We start from the raw sequence: 20921 nt of genomic DNA on the forward strand, positions 1-20921 counted from the left end.
TGAAGATATTTTACCCTATTCTTCTTGCACCACTTGTTTTAAATGGGTTTTGTTTCTAATTTTGTGTTTTTGGACCACTGCGTCGAGTGTGGTCCACAGATATTTAATGGTGTTGATGTTGGGGTAATGTGGTGGTGTGTGTATCTGAAGATATTTTACCCTATTCTTCTTGCACCACTTGTTTTAAATGGGTTTTGTTTCTAATTTTGTGTTTTTGGACCACTGCTTCGAGTGTGGCCCACAGATATTTAATGGTGTTGATGTTGGAGTAATGTGGTGGTGTGTGTAACTGCTGTTTACCATGAAAAAGACACCATATTTTGAAGTTACATGCATTCTGTTTAGGGTGGTTGTCCAACTGGAACATGAAATTTCCATCTAAACTCACAGCTTTAGCACTTTCCTTTAGATTGCTTCAAAGTATAACCAAGTAAACTATATCGTTTATAATGCCATCTATAAAAATTAAATTTCCTACCCCGGATGAAGCCATGCAACCTCAAATCATGACGGAATCACCATCATACTTAACTGTAGGAGATAAATGTTTTAGATCCAAAGCAGTATTAGGCTTTCTCCATACAGTACGATGGCGGTCACTGCCAAAAATGTTGAGTTTTCTTTCATTACTAAATATAGCTTTCTTCCAAAGGTTATTGGTCTTCAATAGATGAGTTTTTGCACACTTCATATGCTTTTGCTGAAATTGCAAGCTGATGAACGGTTTCTCTCTAACAATGCTTCTTTTATATCAAGCTTTTGTTATGGCATTTCGCACAGTTTCAGCACTTACACTTCTACCTATGATTTGTAAAGTTTCTGCAACAAGTTGGATGAACCATATGGTCGCAGCAATATAAAGGAAAGTGTAAAAATTTGGGTTTAGATGGAAATTCGATTTTCCAGTAGAACAACGACCCCAAACAGAATGCCCGTAACGTCAAAATATGGTGCCTGTTTCATTGTAAATAACAGTTACACTCCCCACCACAGTACTCTGACATCAATGCCATTGAATATTCTTGGGTCATATTCGAAAAAGTGGTTCAAAACACAAAATTACAAACATAACCCCTTTATAACAAATGGTGCAAGAAGAATGGGGTAAATTATCATCAGATACCATTAAAAATTGGTTGAATCGGTACCATGACGTTTAGAGGCCATTATAAGAGCCAAAAGATATGCAACTTAATAGTGACATTTTGTTTCTATGCACGATATTGAAAAAATTGCATTGGTGTATTCTCAATTTTTTGAGGCAAAATTCTGCGTATGTTTATTTAAAATGCTTCTAAAACTTTTCAATTTAGAAATTTTTCCTTGATTTTTCTTTATTTTTGCTCTAAATTAAACCATTTGTTATGTGTAAAAATAAAAACACGTTTGCACTTCCCAGTAATGCATTATTTATATAGAAAGTCGGATTTATCAAGTAAAAGTAAGGTGTACTCTCAATTTTTGGGCCACTGTATTTAAAAGTCTTTCTTTCGCCATGGCATATTTATTAGGCTTAGTGTCCTTAATAATGTCCCATATATGCTCAACATACTTCAGTTCAAGCTGGGAAATCAAATAGTTGAATTTAGTTTCTTCAGTAGAAATTTTATTTATTTCAAACTGAGCTTGAACTTGATAAAACCAAATGTCGGGTTTTTCGTGCCAAAATGGTGAAATTTTTATGCTTACTTTATTCGCTTCTGCACCAATAGCAGTAGTTGTTTCAGTCGTAGAATGCCGCCATCCGTTGTCAACTTAAAACCAGGGTCACCAATTGTTGATTCTGAGCAGACCTTGAGTATTTGGGGTATATTCTGAAAAAACTGTTCACAACGAATACTATACAGATAATTCAAGCATTCAGAAACTGTTCACACCGAATACTATATAGATAATTCAAACATTCAAAAACTGTTGCATTTTCTTTAACATCTTCCTTCAGAGGAAGGGAATTAAGAAAAACTGGAAATACAGTATTCAATGGAACACCATTAATATTAGTTTGTATAAATCTAGTAACAACCCCACAAATATTGTCCTTAGCTCTGGGTTTGGTTTGGTTATATTAACGTCCCGTTTGAAGCAACACTAGGGCTATTTTGGGACGGACCTCGTAATTTGGAACCACGGTCAGATGACGAGGACGACATCTGAGCTGGCACCCCCCTCTCCACACCACACCAGCGGGAGGACGTTTGGTCATGACGGATTTAACGTGCAACAGACCCCTTTACACGACGGTTCTTCGGTGGAATCGGGTCACGAACCTGAAACCCTCCGGTTCCGAAGCCGAGACCTTACCACCAGGCCACCGCGGCCCCCTTAGCTATGGGATCTTCTTATGAAGCAATCATATTTGACAAAGCTGGTAGATATACAGGATATTGATCAAATACAATATCTCCAGCATTTTGAGCAAGAACTCCCAACCCATACACAGCATTACTTCGAACTTCATTCTCTTCCTTCATTCCACTGAGGAATACAGGTTGCAAGTGATTTAAGAATGCTCTCACACTCCCAGGTTACATTGAGCTCACAATGTCAGCAAGAGTACCAATAGAAAATTATTTTTCTGAAACTGTGCAGGCTTTTTTTTTTATTTTTCATTTTGACAATAAAAATGGCCTCAAACGAGCTAAATATGGAGCAAACTGATTCCAAGGTACCACTTTGATAAGTGATGCAATCATTTCACCAGCATTATTCCAAAAGCGAATTATCATATTCTGCTTCTTGTTCATCATCATCTTTATTCGTATCTTCATCTTGACATGTCAGTTTATTCTTCAATACATCATTTATAAGCAGGCAAATTGATTCAAGATAACTGGCATTCAAAGCATTGCCCTTTATTTTACCAATGAACTTAACAAGCAGCAGGGGAGGAGTCAGTGAATAAGAAACTGAGCTCCCCTGCCTTGTGCTATTGACGCAGCACTAAGATTTTGGAAGGGGAGTAATGTAGTGAAGCTTTATAAGCCAGATAACAGCTCCTGGATAGGAGTGATCACTTTTGTCTAGTGGTCATGTTACTCGGCAATGAACCCAAACGTTGCGAGTTCGGTCCTAGCTATTACCAATTCGCTAGAAATCTTTCTGGTAACAATCGATACGATGTGTTCAGTTGAAGCTCTTGAACCAGAATTCAGTCATGCATAGGAAAAGTCCCTTACATACTGATGCACGTTTCAGGAAAATACTTCCCACAAATGGCTGTGGTGGGACTTATTGATCACTTGCGGAGAGCCTCCCTAAACGAATTAGCAAAACGAGTTAGTTTGGAGTTCTCCCAATCCTAATGACCATCACTGGAAGCAATTTGAGGCTTGTCTCATCGTACGAAAACGAGACTTTTTTTCTCGCTAAAGTCTTCATAGCAAAATATTTGTCTCTTTAAAAGAAGTTTCAGCAGATATTCTATGCTCCAAATAAATTTCAGATGTGATATCCTTAAATGTATATAAACACCATTTTTCCATGATTGAAATAATTTGATATTCACATAATTAAATTATCTATGCCTGGTCAGCTTGAGATCTCCGCTGCTCTGAAAGATTGCCCAGTGTTTTAAAAAACAGATTCATGGCTTATTTCCGAGCTCTTTTAAAAATAAAAATGATTTTTTAAATAAATTGCCCAAGATAAATTTTCTTCATAGATTTGGAAAAGTATCTTACTGATGCACAGAAATTCATCCAAATGTAAATTTTTTTAATGTATAACAGAGCAAATTTAAATGTTGGCATCACGTATATACCAATACTTTCGTTAGCATATCATCAATGTTTTCGTTGTGTTCTGTCCATTCCTTGAGCCTTCAATCTTTGATTTTCGACCATGTGTTTTCCAGCAAGTGTTATTAATTCATAGTTTCTTTCTTTAATTTGTTGCTGACAAGTAAGGCTGTCTGTAATTATATTTTTTGTAGATTTAAGAAGATAACCCACTGTGAAAAACCGGAATTCACTTTTTCTCCAACTGACGATGCTGTAATCATGAGCAATGTGAAACAATTGAATATGAATACAGTTCAAAATAATAATTACTATAGCAGTAATAAAACTACCAATGAGCAAGTTATACGCCTAGGATCAAACCAATACCAAGAAATTAATGTAATCCTGCCGATTGCAGATAAATTGCAGAAATCGCCCCAATTAAACTCGTTCCTAGTGCGAGGTTTCGTCAAAAATATTATTAATAGGCATGATTTAATAGATAACATGAAATATACCCGACAAGACAAAATATTATTTACGATAAAGTACCCGATATGTGCTGTGCAGTTATTGTCACTAAATAAATTTACGAATAAAGATAACGTGACAGTTATGTTATGGGAAAACATCTCTTCTCGCTTATTACTGTTTGACATACCAACAAATACCCTGATGGAGCCGAACTAGCAGCCGAAATAATAGGATAAAAATAATCTTACTATAGTTGAAATGTGGATATTTTTAAAACAAAATGCTACAAAGGATATATCATCAGTCCTAATGACGGTTATGAGAACAACTCTGCCAGACTCCGTCAAAATTTGGTTTGTTAACCAGCGAATCTAGCAATTTATGAACTGCCAGCGACAATGCAACAAATGCTATTTCCCCCCATCCTACACGTGTTAATGGGAAAACTAATATTTGCTATCTTTGTTGAGTGACACACCTTGGGACTTGTCTAGGGTCAGAAGAATGTTTTAACTGAAACGGTCCTAATACCAGACATAAATCATGTCCAGCATATGTAAAAGAACAAAATGACGCTTGAACTGAAGCGCATAACTATATAACAACTGGCGAAGCTCACAGAATTTTTCAAGCATCAAATATTTTGATACTGTCAAAATTATTGCGGTCACTACTGACCTACAAGATTCTTTTAATGTGAAATTCGAATCATTTCTACAATCAATAAACAAAAGATTCGAAAAACAAACTGCCCTTTTTGCAGACATGCTTCAAAAATCCATTGAATGCATCCAGAATATGTGCAAAGTAATTGCAGAAAGTGTCTATTTCAAAAAGGAAATCCTACAGAATTTGAATCAAATGTCTCGTACCAAAATGCACTGGGATGCAGGCGGAAGTAATGATCAAGAGATTAGATCAAGATGTCAGTTGGCTAAGCTCTCCTCCTTTTTTTTGTTTTTTGTTTTGATTGTCTTTTACCAATGTTCAGATTTTTGTTCTTAGTTTTCCATTTCTTTTTTTCGCTTTCCATGGCTCTTTTTGTCACAGTTCACAAAACAAAAATTTGGTTCAACCAAACCTCCATTCTCTACATCTACTTTTAGGATTTTTCAAGAAAGTCTTGGATCACTTCACTATTCCAAACAAAATTATTTTTCGTACCCACCGATAAAACAGACCAGGTTTTGACCTCCTTATTAGTATACCAGCAAGTATGTCTGGTAGAGTTATTTTTAAAAAAGAAAATGAACCTCACCTGGAAATCCTTGCAGTTGAAACCCAAATCCGTAATCAAACCTTCACCTTTATGTTCCTCCCGGGTTCAATATGTACCTGCTTCTTTGACAGCAAAACTTGCAAACCTTCATCTTTCACGATTTTTACCTCCATCACTCTTTATGGGCTGTAAATCATCATTCGCCTCATAGTGACGACTTTGCCGAATGGCTCAATAATTCAGTTTTGTACTTCTTAACTCATCATGCCCATTCATATCATAAAATCAAGTACATAATCAATTCTTGATCTCACTTTATGCTCTCTCCAACTTTTTGAAGAAACTGATTGCTATGGTTTTGACTGTTCTTTCGAAAGTGATCATAGGCCCATAGTAGTTTCATGGTCCAAACTGAATACTGCATCTAAATATCTCAAAACTGTTAAGTGGAATCCAATCATTCCAGAAACAAACGAAATATTCACAGCAATTAAACAACCTACTATAGAAATGGTTGCTAGCAAAACTAAACATACTTCGAAAAAAATTTTACCCTATAAAGATTATCCACCGTGGTCGTATGCTGCTTGTAACAACCTCAGTCGCTTGTGAAAGTACATGTGAAAAAATGCATTGAGGAACTTGTCTGCCTCAGATTGGTTTAAATATAAAAAGTATAGAAGCAAACTAAAATTTCATCAAGCGAAAGATAGATAATGGGAAGATGTGAGCAAAATTTGTCAAAATTCTAGAATGTTTTTAAAAGTATTTAACAAATCCAATCATATTAACTCAAATATTAACACTAATGGAATCCTTTTCCATTTAGATGTATGAGCAATTCAGAAATTAAAAGTAAACTTTTTGCAAAAACTTTTTCAACGTATAAATATGAAGTGGAGCCTATTTCGGTGGATTTTTAAATAGTAGTATCAATATCTGGGAACTCAAAAGAGCCATACAAAATACGGGAATTTCCACACCAGGTGCAGATAACATCCCGGCAGCCTGCTTCAAAAACATGATGATGCGGCTCTTTGCAAAATCCACGATATTTTCCAATGGCAATTAATTTTCTCTTTAATTCCAAAAGATTGGAAACATGCCATCATATTTCCAATCCCAAACCAAACATAGATAAAACCAAAATAACCTTCCAATAGAACAAAAGCTGTAATTTCAGTTTTTTGTAAGATTTTCGAAAGCATCTTAGCCTGTCATATTACTCAATATTTAAATCGCTACAACAAAATCGGAGCAAATCAAAGCATGGTTTCATTCCATTCAGAGATAGCCAAACAGCAATATATAAAACTTATTCAGCAATATCTGAAGCACATAAAAAGGAAAAAAATTTGTTGGTAATAATATCGATCTTAAAAGTGCCTATGAGTCGGTTCCTATAGATGACATTCATAAATGTCCCCGACATGGCATTATAGACAAGATCGCTAAATGGATGCACAGTTTTCTGCAAGAAAGTACGTTTCAGATTAGATGGAGATATCATTTCTGATCCAAAGCTACTTCCTAAAGACCTTTCGCAGGAAAGTATTCTCTCCCCTATTCTTTGTATCCTTTCCTTGAATAATCTCTTTGAAACAATAGACACAAATGTCGAATGTTCCATCTTTGATGGTGATATTTTTGTTTTTTGTTCTCATCCTTCAATGGATTATATTAATACTTAATTGGAAAATATTTATAAATGTACCTTTTCTAATAAAATTTCCATTGACGCTAAAAAAAGGGCTGTAAATGATCTTTCGAGAAAACGTTCAATTTTTCTTCTCCCCTCAGGGGCTCACCTACTATTGGTGAATACGGGTGTCCCAATCCCGAGGTTCCCATGTATCTTTACTGCCTTTCAGTTTGCTCTCCTCTACACCTTCTGCGTTCTGCTGTGTCTTTCCTTCCCTCGACGGCAAGCGAGGGAGCTCTCCGTGAGAAGCTGTCGCCGATCTGTTTGCTTCTTGCTTCTCATGGACAGCCAAAAACCCACGTGTTGGCCGTGCGTGGCGACCCATTAGACGGGCGGTGCACTGTGGTCCCGGGTGTATCAATCGGCTGGTGCCTAGTCATCTGAGTGGCTAGTCTGCTAGGGATCAAGCGAAGGGGTTACTCCTTGGGCTTGGCGTTAAGGGTGGTCACTGTCCCCGGGGGTAACTCCCAGCGTATAGGTACCGATTAGCACTAAGGTAAGCGCCGAAGTTGGAAATGGCCAGAGCCGGTGGCTGCCTTCCCTCGTTGGACTCCGTGGTGGGTGGTGCCGTCGGGCCTGAATCTTATTTTATATCGTATGGGCTACCGCAAAAAATCTCCCTTCAGTGGGCAAAAAGTACCTAAATCTGATTTTAATCTTGATTACTTTGATAAATATTTTGTAATAAAACGACAATCGGAAAAAGAAACATGTCATACTGTATCCCCATTTCTTGTTGAAAAGGCAATATCTGCGACCATCGGTGAGGTAAAATCTATATAAAAAAATGCGTTCTGGAGATTTATTGGTAGAAACAGATTCCAAAAAACAATCGAACCACCTTTTAAAATTGAAAGCGCTTGCTCACATGCCTGTTAGTGTGAGTCCTCACTCGTCTCTGAACTTCTCCAAGGGTGTTATAACCTGCGGAGAACTATTTAATGTTCCTTTAGAAGAAATATCTGCCGAGTTAAAGAAACAAGGTGTGTCTCAAGTTAACCAAATAAAAATCCGTCGTGATGGGCAACTCCTCCCAAACAAGCATTACATACTGACATTTCACAATCCAAAATTACCAGAATATATATATGCAGGCTATATCAAATTACCAGTTCGTCAGTACATACCATACCCATTAAGATTCCAGTGCCACCGCTTTGGCCATTCGAAAGTTAATTGCCGCGGGACACTCACTTGTGCCCTCTGTGCTGAATAAGGGCATGACAGCCAGCAGTGCACGGCACAAGAAAAGTGCGTGAACTGCGGTGGAGACCATCCCTCTTATGCTCGAACTTGCCCCCGCTGGAAACTGGAGAAACATGTCACAACTGTCAAAATAAAGGAAAATTTATCATACCCCGAAGCCAGACGTAGGATTCTGACACAGACACCTACTCCTGGTGTCAGCTATGCTTCAGTTGCACAAAAAAACTTTTGCACAAACTGCAAATGCCAAAATTGTGTGAAACAAACAGTTAAAATTAACCCTCCCAAAAAATATCGGATTCAGATACTGATAAATCTACTAAAAGTGTCCCAGAAATTCATAAAAGAGAACCATCGACTTCAAGAAAAGCTCCAAAGAAAAAAACTAAAGAACTCGCAGATATTAAAGCTAGCTAAACGTGGCCTCTCACAAGTAGATCTCCCGGTGAAACTAAAAAAATTCTGCTCACGAAATTCAGTCGCCTTTGGACTAGCGACAAAAGGTATTGTCCACAAAGATTTAACTTCCATCTTTGGGGACAAAATAAGTAGCCCGACATTAAATTGCATCCCTCAGAGGATGAAGATGAACTTGAGATGAGTTGCGAATCTGAGGCAACTCCAACAAATGCTTCCAATTACTCTCCTTCTAAAAGAAGTTCTTAATGGGTACTTTCCTCTCGTGGAATTGCCGCCGCCTTCGGTCCAAACTTCAGGATATAAGGGCAATTTTCAACAAATTTCATCCCATCTGTTTTGGTGTTCAAGAGACCCTCTTGACGCCTAACATTCCCATCAAATTACGCGGATATAGCCGTGTTCGGAAAGATGCAGGCACTGGATCTCAGGGTTCTGGAGGCGTCTGCATCTTCACATCAAACCTTTATCCCAGCACACCTCTCAATCTGCATACCTCTTTTCAGGCTGTGGCTGTACAGGTTCATGTACGATGTTCGGTCACAGTCTGCTGCATTTATCTCCCGCCTCATGATATCATGGATCAACAAGACCTTGACACCTTAGTGGACCAGCTTCCTAAGCCTTTTATTATAATCGGTGATTTCAACGGACATAGTACATTGTGGGGCTCGGATAGTACAAACTCTCGTGGGCAGCAGATTGAACAGTTCATTGCTAATAACTGTCTCTGTCTGCTCAATAATGACGAGCAAACTTACTTCCATGCACCCACATGTAGCTTTCACTGTCTTGACCTAACTATATGCACTCCTGAACTGCTATCGTTATTGAATTTGACAGTTGGGGATAATCTGTACAATAGCAATCATTTTATTATTCATCTCCCAAGTTGATAACGGAGGTGCGACTATTAGTCCTCCGCGTTTTCTGTTCCAGCGGCCAGATTGGACTAAATTTTCCCAACTAGCAGTCATCAGTGAGGCTATGGTCAGTAATACTGAGATTTCGAAAGCAGCACAAAATGTCGTTGATACGATAATGAAAGCCGCTAACGTCACCATTCTGAAAACTTCCCCACGTTTAAGAAAATTTCGTAGATCGTGGTGGAATGAAGCCTGCCGCGATAGTCATAAGAAACAGAAAAACTCTGGAATCGTTTCAGAAGGTACCCTACAACTGCGAATTTGATCGCCTTTAAAAGAGCCATGGATTAACTTTGTTTCATCCATAACATCATCCACTTTCAGTAAACTTTTATGGAGAAGAGTAAAAGCCGCCAATGGGATCAATAAAGAAACTTCTATTCCTGTTTTAAAAACCGGGAATACGATGTATTCGAGCCCATTAGACGTTGCTAACATACTTGGCCAAGCGTTTGCGCAAGTTTCCGCAACCGATTCTTACAGCCCTGATTTTTTGGCAATGGGGTCAATTCACGGTCACTTGTCAGGTACCAAACAAACCGCTTCTGTTCAATTTTCAACCGTTCTGCGCATGTCGTGATGTCTGCCGATAACGTTGACACTGTTTACATGGTTGTTGACATTGTTTAGTAAATATTAAGCTAGCCGATCAATTATTAAAAACTTCTGATTTTTTTTAAGATATTATTTTGAATTTTTTTCTCCAAATTTTCTTAGTTATGTAATTTTATTTCTTATATTAAAATTTTAATTAGTATTTTCAATGGAATTATTGTTTATGCAAAATTAATTAACATCGCTTTTTAATTCGTTTGGTGCCGCTTTAGTCTTTCCTTTCCCATATCCCCCCCCCTTTTTTTATCCGAAGGATACATTTTGAAAAATGACTATGGCAGTGTTTTTGAAAAATTACATATGTTCGTTTTTACATATTATTTAAATAGTATTGAATGTTGAATTTTATGAATATAGTTCCCCCAGTTAGTTCTTTTTAAAAATAATTATTACTCTTAGATAAGTTAATATTTTAAAGCTTACTAATGAAATTATTGTATTTTTTTCTTATGTAATTACTTTTATAAATATTGAGACTTTGATGTTTTCAATTTGCTTAGAAGAAAGAACATGAAACTCAAATTAGTATATATTGAATAAATTATATTTACAATTTCAAATTATGAAATATAAAAGGTATGGATACCTTTTTTTAAATCTATGCAACTTAGGAATAAATAATTTCCTTTTAATTTGTAGAAATCATTAAAGGAAAACAAACAAAATCATGCTTTCATAATTTTTATTTACACATTACAAATATATATATATATATATATAGAGAGAGAGAGAGAGAGGGAGAGAAGGAGAGAGATAAAATATATATGATAATTATTTGAAAAAATATGATCAAATGTATGTTTCAATGTACTCATTAATACAAAAAACTAAAAAAAAAAAACTATTTACTATTTATCAACATTTATTTTTCTAGACACTTAGAAATAATATAAACACAGTATGACAAGAATGTCAATGTAAATGATGAAATCAATTTTATTCAACAGAAACATCCTAGATACTAAAGAACAGTTTTTTTTATCACTAATAAAAACATAATGTTGAACAGTATACTTTTAAAGCATAACATTTATGTAATTTTTTTAAATGCTAAAGTTACATTGATAAAAATTATATTGAATGAATAAACAAGAATAAGGTCATGATATATATATATATATATATACAGTGAGAGAGAGAGAGAAGTTAAATAGGATATAAAGAGGAGTTGAAAGAAACACTTTTATGCTTTCACAGAATTTTATAATTCAAAATTGATATGTTAAAGAAATAGAAAAAAATTGAAACATTGCTGGTTGTTGGTAAAGTTGGGAATAAAAATTATATAATAAATGCTGATATGGAAATTGATTTTCAATGAAAAGACCTTGATTTATTAAAATAGAAATCACTGAGGTGCACAGTGTTAAAACAGGATATTATGATAAACGTGAATTTCAGTTTAAATACAGTAAACTATTGACATTTCATTTTTAACAATAGAAAAGATGTTTGATATAAATTCACTTTGAATCCATCACAAATCTGCAAATGTAATTAGAAAACTAGTAATATTCATTTCCACCTAAAATTAGCATTATAGCAGTTGTTATTTTTGCAATAGGAGTTTGTTTACTTACATTAATTAAATTTAGATAAGATTTTGTAAAAAAATGCAATGTAATACTCATGTAAACATTTTAAAACCTTCTAAGCATATTCAAAATTATCAGAAATTTCATCAAATGTGAATGAAGTAAATTAGAAATGCACTCATGATTATGTTTGATTGTTTTCAGTGGCAAATCGCTTACCGATTTCTTTTCTTCGAAGAGTTTTTCCAACAAATTACTGGAACAGCTATATTTAATAAATGGACACACACTGAAGGAATTCTTCAAAATGATCGGAGCATATCACCGACTTCGAAGGCTTGAAAAAATCTATACCAAAGCTATCAACCCAAGTCAGGATTGTTCAAAGGAAAATAAAAAAAAAAAACATTTTATCATGAGAGTCACTCTTGTGTTTCGCATTAAAACATGCATCCATCAGCACACAAGTATTTCCTCTGTTAACACATAATAAGAGGAAAGAAAATGACTCAAAAATTATAACTTCGAATGTAAACAAAAAATCCGCTTCATACTTGGCGGAGAACGTTAATGGCAGACTGATCGACGAGAGCCGCGCGGATGAAACTTAAATGCCATGCGCAAGAGGTACATGACATGTGACTTTTACGTCACATGAATTGACCCCATTAAGAACCGAGCGGAACGGTTGCCTTTGCGCTTCAATGCCCGAAGTGCTATTCCATATAACTGTGAATTCAGGATGTAAGAACTAAACATGGCTTTCTTTGTCTCAGGACCATGATACCAGCCATGGGCCAGATGGAATCACGTATAACATGCTCCACCATATGAATACCATTTCCCTTTCCAATCTGTTACTGCGTTTTAACAGAATATGGACTGAGCAGAAATGCCCTTCACAATGGCGAGAAGCTATTGTGATTCCTATATTAAAACCTGGCAAAGAACCATCTGTCCCTCTGAACTACAGGCCGATTGCTCTTACAAATTGCCTTTGTAAGACTTTCGAGCGTATGGTCAACATGCGTCTTTTCGAATTAGAGAAACAAGGATGCATCTCCCCGTTGCAGAGTGATTTCCGTAGAGGTCTGTCTACTTTTGACAACCTCGTATTATTGGAAACCCAAATTCGCAACGCATTTGTTAGGAAGAACCACCATGTTTCAATATTTTTCGACATAGAGAAAGCGTATGACCGTGCCTGGCGCTATAGCATACTTTCCACACTTTTTAATTTAGGTTTCAGAGGTAACTTGCCTATATTCTTACAAAATTTTTTAACACGACGTTCTTTTCGGTAACTCTTATTCTAATAATTTTATTCAAGCTGAGGGAGTTCCACAAGGAAGTGTCCTTAGTGTCACACTTTATATTATTCATCTTAGCCAAATTTAAAATCATTTGCCTTCATCTGTAAATGAACCCTTTATGTTGACGATCTGCAGAACTCATTCCAAGGTAGTAACATGGCTCTAATAAAGCGACAATTGCAAAACGCAGTAAATAGATTGGTAGCTTGGTGCAATAACAATGGCCATACTATCTCTCCAGAGAAAAGCAGCTGCATTCACTTCTGTCGGAAAAGAAACATTCACCAGGATCCTTGTATTCGAATAAAAAATATTCCAATTCCTGTGGTGAACGAAGTACGGTTTTTGGGAGTAATTTTCGATCGGAAACTCACCTTCCTTCCGCATATATTATATTTGCGGAAGAAGTGTGAGAAATCACTAAATATTTTAAAGGTTCTCTCAAAAACATCTTGGAGTGCAGATCGAATCTCACTTCTCCGTATTTATCAAGCAATCATTCTCTCCCGTATAGATTATACATGTATGGTATATGGTTCCGCCCGCTCATCTGTTTTGCGGCGACTGGATACCGTCCATCATTCTGCATTGCGCATTTGCTCTGGTGCGTTCCGTACATCACCTGTTGAAAGCCTATATATTATATGTCACCAACTACCCCTTTCTTTAAGGCGACAGAAATTGTCTGCCACATTTTATTTTCGAACGAAATCTGTATCGGAACATCCTTTGAGCCAAACGTCATTGCCAGTAAGTCTTCGTCGACTTTATAATGCTCGCCCTTCTCACATCCTTCCATTTTGTGAGACAGCCAAATAGCTCCTGCATGATTCGGACTTTATCACGGTTCGTGTTAAAGCTGTTGACTTCTTTTGTATCCCACCCTGGGATATCCCACAGTTTTATTACTTAAATCCTTTCATTGGATTTGATAAATACTCCACTGCACCTGTTGTTTTCCAACAGATGTTTTTCTACCATAGCTATCGGTATTCTTCTTTTGATCTAATTTTCACGGATGGCTCGAAATCGGATGGTCATGTCGGCTGTGGCATAATATTGCCATCTGATACACTGAGACACCGTCTTCACAATTGTTGCTCTGTTTTTACAGCTGAGTTGATGGCGATTTTCTGTGCTCTCCAGAAAATTGCAGCCTCTTCTCAGCGTAAATTTATTATCTACACCGATAGCATGAGTGCTTTGGAGACACTTACGCATTACCACTATCGAATACATCCGATTGCTATTAAAATTCTGATAATTTTGCAACTACTGCAGAATGAAGGATTTCAAATTATTTTCTGTTGGGTTCCGAGTCATGTCGGCATCTTGGGAAATGTGAGGGAGACTTGGCTGCAAGATATGCACCAATTTTTTTGATCATAGGGCTTCCCTTTTATGATGTTAAAAGATCGATTGTTCATCACTTTTATTGTAATTGGCAAAAGTCATGGGATCTTCAGATCGGAAATAAATTGCATTCTGTTAAAACAGACATTGTTTTGTGGCCTGTTCATCCCATACGTGAGATGAATGTTAACTCGTCTCCGTATAGGGCATACGCGCTTTACCCATAAACATCTCATATTTGGAGAAAATGCGCCAATGTGCAACATTTGCAAAGTTCCTTTTACTGTTCATCATGTGTTAATTGAATGTCCTGTTTTTAATTCTTATCGTGCTCGTTTCTTTACCTCGGCATGTTTAACATTACAAGACCTGGTGGGGAAAAATACCACCTAAATATTTTTAATTTTTTAATATTTTAAGTTTTAGCCATATTTCATAGAAAATGTTTAACAAATCGGTATCGTGCAAGACATAATTGCATGCGGTGTTTGTGTCTCACAAAACTATATACTTTTAGGAATTAAAAAAAATTAACAGTAAAATTAATACATTATTTCGCTAATATAAATATTATAATTATATATAATAACATTACTAATTTCATATTTCAAAATAAATTGATAATTTCAAAATATTGTTCACCAAACTCGTAAAAGGCTTTAAAGATTGTAATTTGTTAAAGTCTCCTCTTATCTTTGTGTATTTTACCCTTTAAAAAGGTAATCCAATTCAGATCTCCAATAATCTCTACATAATTTTCTTAAAAAAAAAAAAAAAAAAAAAAAAAAAAAAACTTTCATTCGCGGGGTTTTTTTTCCCGGTTCAAACATAATTTTATAGCGGTATTCTTAAAAATGGCACAATCTATGATTTACCTTATTCATTAAGAGTGTAAAAATTTAGATGAGCCTATAAGATACTCTTAAATGATTCCCATAGCATATAAAATTACCATAATTTAATATTCAAATTAAATAATATAATTTCCAATTAAGAAAACTTTAAAAAATCCAATGAGTTACATACGTTAATATTATCTATATTTGTTGTCTCTATCCAGATTACTAAAAATTGAAAGTTATTCAAACAAAAATAATAAATGAATCAATAGTTTAATTTAATTTAACTTAGATCTTACTCCTCAAATATCCGATTTAGTCAATGTCAATAAATGATTAATGAAAAAATTAATAGGGAAAGAGAGTTTTTTAAAATATTTTTTTACTAAAAACTTTTGACGAAGGGTCATGCAAAAAAAAAGTTTCCTTACGCAATATGCAAACTCTTCCTGACGTATTCTGCAACTGACCCGCAGTAAATATTCGAAGTCTGATAGTTTGTCAGAGTGAAGAAAACGACATAACAATAGTTGTTTAATTCCAATTTGAAGCTGATCGTCTTAAAATGGAAGTTCAGTAAGACATTCGGGAGTTAGTGATTTGATTGCGAAAAGATGATTTGTTTATGAAAACAATCAGTGAAATCACTAACAAACCAAAGTATACAGTATAGTATATTATTGGAGGACGGAAATCGATCCAGTAGACCTTCGAAATTAAATAGTTTGCATAATAGAAATCGAACACATAACATAATAGAACACATCTTAATTAGAGTCATTTTTCTCTAACTTTCCGCACACCGAAGGTTGTCTTCTCGCTGATGTCTGGTACAAGAAATCAAGCAAAGATTCTGTAAGCAATAGTTCAGAGATTATCTGCATCATTACAGAATCCAAACTGAATCGGATCCAAACTGAATTCTCCTAGTCTCCAAATCTGAGACTAATTTATGATTTTCAATAGCCCTTTCTACATTGTGAAATGGACAGAGCGAGTCAAAGATGTCGAACGTGTCAAAGTTTATCCAGGTGCAAATGAATTAATTCGTGTCAATTAATTGATTTGCTCCTGGACAAGGTGCAAATCAATTAATTTGTCTGCATTTGAACCAAAGAACAGAAAAGGATCAATTACAAAAGTAATACACTAGGCGGAGATTTAGATATTTGATAGTGAATTTCATCAATAAGGAAAAAAAGATTCAAATTTCTATATTTTTTTGTTTACTTTATATGTTTATTTATGTAAAGGTATTTATTTAATGCAGCTGAAGACCCCGGTCGATGGCCAATGAACCGCAATAAACCTAAAGTTGGTTTAGATATTTATTTGTGACTTTGATTGATTGATTAAAATGGGTGAGAATGGGATTTTTGGCAAGAAAGGCCGTTATCCCCTAATGCCAAAAGAATTCATTTAATAGATGTTAAAAAACTTAAGAGATTGGAGAAGGATCTGAAGATATTGCTTATTAAAAACAGCTTTTGGAATAAACGTTTTGAATGAAGATCAATATTAAGTTTTGCAAAAAGATTTAATCTATGGGTTGCGTATTGGGAACAAAACAAGATGATATGTTCAATGTTATTTTCACGATTACAAATTTGGCAGCGAGGATAATTGTGTAGACAAAATCTATTCAACAGAGCTGAAGTTATAATCACCCAGGTTAAAATACGTGCAGTTATGATATCTTCTCTTCTGTTTTTGAGCCATGGATTAAGGGAAAACATGGTGGGAACATCGCCAATAGATTCTTGATATTTGTTATTTTGAAAAATGCGATTCGTTTTTATAGTGATGTTTTCTGATAATGGGAAATTAAATCCTCTGAAGCAATCCACTCCATCAATGGGTGCGAATCCGTGGCCATTTTTGGGAATTACATCTGCCTTTTCATTCCAATGTATCTGTGAATGTCTTGGAGACTACACCAAGCATATTTTCCGATTTAATTTCCCCCTGGCTTGAATTTTGCCAGATAATCTATGAATGATTTTTGGAGATTTGATTGCAAGTCATTTTAAAGCTTGAAGGGCCGAATAGCTGTCTGTGAATAAAAGGGGATTTTTTTCTTGTCTCTGAAAGTTCATCCAGAGCTTGACAAAGTGCCAAGTCATCGACTATAAATGTGGAATTGTTGGGGTGAATTCTATAGACGAAGGATTAGCTACAAGAAATACTCGCAATAGAAGTGAAATATTGAGATTTGGATGAATCCGTTGCGATAATATAATAATCTTGAAACAGTTTGCATACTTTCTACAAAGAGATTCTTGATCATGTAACTAAGAAAAGCTTTATTTTGAAAACTAAAGTATGAAAGATGAATTTCACAAAAATTGTTTTGGGAGACAATGGGGTCTGGCAGAGCAATAATATGATTTTTAGTAGCATTCAGGTATGCAAATAAATTTTCAATTATAATTTCGTCTTTTTTTTTAACTAATTTGATTCCAGGATTGGAATTATGATGCTAAATAGGTGAATAAGTGTCACTGGCAAGTTGCCTGAGAAAGAATTGCACAGCTAATCTTTTAATTTTTTTTTCTGATAGCATTTCCTGACCCGCGATTTTCATTAGAACAATATTTTTGGGCCATTTTGGCAGTCCAAGTGCTATTCTAAGGGTTATAGTTTGTATCGAATTGCAGGCTTTGCATTGTCCTGATATTAGTAATTCAGCTGTTGTAATAAAATAGACATAGGATGCTATTATTGGTTATGTTTACGACATTCGTTGATCTAGGGCAGTAAGTTTTATAAGCTACAGATTTTAAAGCATTAATTTTTCTAAGTGCTTTAGCTCGAATATTTTTAAATAAAACCCCATTTTGGTTTGTTTTCGAAAAATCGATACCTAAGTATTTAATACATTGTTTACAAGAGAGAGGGAAACCAGTATATGTAATTCTAGGAGTCGATTGCAATTTCTTTTTTGATAGGTCAGCATTAGAGCATTTCTCGGGGCTGATTTTAAGTTTCCAATAACTACACTTTTTTGGACGTTTTCCATAGTATTCTGAAGCTTCTTTGAAATGTAATCTAAAGATGTATAAGTACAAAAGATAAAAATGTCATATTCAAAAACTGAGCATTCCACGTCAACCACCACAGTTTCAAAGAAATCAGTAAGGAAAATTACAAAGAGTATGGGTAAGATAACACTACATAGAGAAAAACCTTTCTGAAGAGTTTTTCTCCTAGAAAGAGAATTTCTCCAACGAACTTGAAAAGTTTGGTTTTGGAGAAAGTTGTATATGACCTTGATACCAAGTTGTGTATGACCTTGCCTTTGATACCAAGCTGAAGGCACTTCAGCATAAGACCATCAATATAAACAGAATCATATGCACTTTTAATATCTAGACTAATTCCGATGAAGTATTTCTTTAGATTGTTGGCTTACGCTATGGCTGTATGAATTTTATATACTACAATATGATTGTCCCTGAGAGGAAGGAAACCATTCACAAAAGGAGGAATTTTTCTCTCAATTATTAAATGATGGTTAATACGCTGTATCAAAATTCTTCAAAATTAGATCTATGATGCTAAAATTTTTAAACCAATCTGCTGTAACACCATCAGCACCAGTGTAGAATTCCGTGCTTTTTTATAGCGAATCTGACCTCCTGTAGGTGAATAGGAGTATTAAAACAAGAAATGTGGTCTTCGCTATAGTTAAGTGGAATCGGCTACTTTCAGCAAAAAGATTGCTTTGCTGAAATGGATTTGCGACAAAACGATTATTATGATGAATGAGATTTGAAATATTCAATTCCTGGTTTGAATGATTGCAAAAGTTGTTGAGTATCGAGAAAAACATTCTATTATTCGTAGAAAGTTTGCAAATTTTGTCTCAATAATTTCGACTAGCCTTTTCAATATGAAAACGAAGTCTTGCTGCATATTTTTTGTGCTTTACCCAATCTGGTTCTAAAATGAAACGAAGGGCTCTTTTTCTAAATAGAATTTTCAATTTTTGAAATCTGTGACAAGATAGGTTCCACCGGGGGGATAAGTTTCAGTCGGCAAGGTATTACTTTTGTGTTTTCCCTTATAACTTCCAAAATCCTGCTTGTCAATGCATTTAGTTTAGTTCTTGTAGCCAATACTTTTGCCGCTTTCTTCATAGTCCGATTCCAAACTATTGTTTTTTTGTACATAGCACTAGGCTCTAAATTTGCAAATGTCATAATGACAAGGCAATGATCACTTTCAAAGGACAAATCAGAAACATAGCAATTAACGCCATGAGAGATAGATGCCAGGAAAATAGAGAGATCGAGTAGCGAAGGTGATCTAGTACAAGTGGTATACGTAGTTTTCGAAGAATTAAGGAGGACAAAACTGGAATTTTGAAGCCATTCTACGAATTCATTGCTTAGAGGAGATGATTTATTTGATTCCCAAAGAGGATGACGGATATTAAAGTCACCAAACATAAACGCCGGGACGGAGAAAGAGTTTTAAAAAAATATTTTACCTTTTCTATATTGAGTCCTTGAGGGGCTTATAAGTTAATGATACTAAAATTTAAGCCTTTATGATAAACCTCAACTGCAAGAATTTCATGGTTGCTATTGTGTAGAGCACTAATTGGGATGCGTTTTTTGGAATACCGGTAATTAAACCATCTTCAGGCCGATCTTGCCTGTCTAAATAAAACAAATTTTTAGTTGAACATAGAAAGTGATCTTCATACTTAACGAATGTTTCTTGAAAAATCCAGAATTCGGATGAATAAAAAGGAGAAACTTTGAGCCAAATTCTTTTGTTTTTAAGACCTCTACAGTTCCACTGTACGAAAGTCATTGTAAAAATGAAAACGACAAAAACTTACAAAAAACCAGTCCTAAATGAATTATGGGAAAACAAAAAAGTTTGAAGACACACAAGAAAAACAAAAGAAAAAAGGATTAAAAGGGGAAAGAGCGAAACAAAGAACTAACCAAAAACACCTGCATCCAATTGCACTGGAATAGCAGATGATTTGCGAATCTTTCCTAATGCTTTTTCTTTCTTGATGGAGAAAGATTTTCGCCACCAACGTTATTCATGGCTGTTAAATTATGTGACAGCGATTCCACCAATTTTTCAAAGATTCCAAAGACCATGTTAATTTGCTCTTCCATTTTAATTTTCATTGTTTGGAAGACAGATTCTTTCCTTTCATTCATTTTAATGACCATAGTATCCATTTTTTCGTTTATTTGTTCTTCGATATCTTTTATAGGAGCATTTATTTTGACAGCTGACGCGTAACGAGAATTCTTTGATTGTAGATTCGTCTTGCCTCAGCAGTTGTGATATTGTTTCTACATTTGAGCTCTAAAATGTCCTCCTCCTTGACATAAAATGGGCATTCTCTCGGTGTGGGCGAATGCTCGCCTTCGCAATTTATACATTTCTGTGGGGATTGACAAATGTCTGCTTGAATGTCGAAACACAGAGAACAAATCTTTTGTTTTTCGTATACCTTTGACGGGTGCATGAAACTAAAGTAATTTGTGCATTGCCGTGGCTTGTCAATAAATGATTGTACTTTTTGATTTGTGAACGAATTCTTTACTTCTACTGGCAAATGTGCTCCAAGT

Source organism: Argiope bruennichi, chromosome 11 (assembly GCF_947563725.1).
Source record: "Argiope bruennichi chromosome 11, qqArgBrue1.1, whole genome shotgun sequence".
Classification (NCBI taxonomy): Eukaryota; Metazoa; Arthropoda; class Arachnida; order Araneae; family Araneidae; genus Argiope; species Argiope bruennichi.